Source organism: Denticeps clupeoides, chromosome 3, assembly GCF_900700375.1.
Source record: "Denticeps clupeoides chromosome 3, fDenClu1.1, whole genome shotgun sequence".
NCBI lineage: Eukaryota > Metazoa > Chordata > Actinopteri > Clupeiformes > Denticipitidae > Denticeps > Denticeps clupeoides.
In genome coordinates, this window is record NC_041709.1 from 25,379,908 (window position 1) to 25,381,571 (window position 1,664).

Genomic DNA, 1,664 nt, shown 5'->3' on the forward strand with positions numbered 1-1,664 from the left:
AATACCTCCTCTTTTCATTCGCTTTTAAATTAGCAAAAATGCTCTTCAGACAGGATGTGGAGAATATTTCTAATATGCAAGAAGTTAATACAGGGCAGGGGCAGTGGTGGCCTAGCAGGTAAGAAAGCATACCTGTAATCAGGTTGCCGGTTCAAATCCTGAACCACTGAGTCCCACTGAGGTACCACTGAACAAAGTACCTGTCACGGCCGTTTGGCATGGCGAGACAGGTGATCTGAAAGCATGACAAGACATGACGAGGAAGAAGGACGCATTCGCACGATGTCACGAAACAGGGGTTTAATCCGTGATGAACAGGACAGGGGAGACAGCCGGTAACATGTAACAATCACCCGATGGTGAACCCTGGAGTAACCGCTTCCAGACCCGATCATGACAGTACCCTCACTGACTCCAAGCGTGCCAGCCAAAGCAGGGGAAGGAAGTCCATACACTGAGTCTTTTTAAACATGAGTGGAAGATAAGATGAGATGAGAGATGAAGATGAATGGCTGAAATGAATGAAACATTACTGATGACTGATCCAGCATTCACGATGGACGAGTGATTATAGTCCTGCGCTGACAGCTTTAGGCCAGTGTGGTACCGGCACCTTGTCTGCCATCCGCAGGTGCCCGCCACTCCTCACCCCATTGAATGGCCGCTTCTCTCCTTCAACGCCACCAGACATGGGAATGTGGTGCAGGTGTCCTCGATCATGAGAGTACCGTCCCCACACACTGCTCCCCATTGTGCATCACAATGACAATCACTTCATTTTCACTTCACCTTAAACAAACGTCCTGCCCTGAGAAAGAAAACAATAGTGTCGCAGGAGGCGCTGAGCCAGAAATGTATGGGTCAAGTTCAACCAGTATAAAAGTTTCAGGGACCACTTCATCCTTGCCTGCTGCTCATTGTTTTAGTTATCCATCCCTACGTACCTTGTCCTACTCTTCAAGCAATCCACATTCACACCCACCTGTCCCCAACACCAAGATAGTCTTTGTCACTGACATACAAGCTGCCGATGTGAATGACCCAGGCACCGTCCCAAACACCGAGATTGCACACCCAGCTGCTCAGTGCAACTCTTGCTCACTTTTGACGGCTCTTCCACATTTCACACTTTCTCCCCATACGTGGCCACGTCACAGCCATGTCCTCCATTTAGCTGAAAATTCCACTGGAAAAAGCATTATTGAGATAACATGTTTTGCTCCTTCCCTCCGTGCTCTGTTATCCTGTTCTTGGACAGATCCCCCCTCCCACTCCCCCCAGGTAAACATCAAATCACTGTTAGTATGCAAATAAGACAGTGTCAGGTTTCTTAGCTGGGCATACACTGTGTGATTCCAGAGCTGATTTAGCACTTGTGTGATAATGCATCTGGCCGAATCGCAGCTTGATCATACTTGGATTTGGAGTTTCTGCTCCCCTTTACCTGGATCAGGGCCCTCCAAGGCTGATTCATGATGGCCCCATAGTGGAGGCTGCATGCTGTCAATTCTCAGCGATGAGTCTGGGGTCCAGGATGAAGCGGAATGTTCCTCAGGTTCATAGCCAGCCCAGTGGACCAGGTACTGGACCCCTCAGCCCTGACACCGAGAGTCCAGGATAGGTTTCACAGTGTAAGCAGACCCTACATCAATGATCTATGGAGG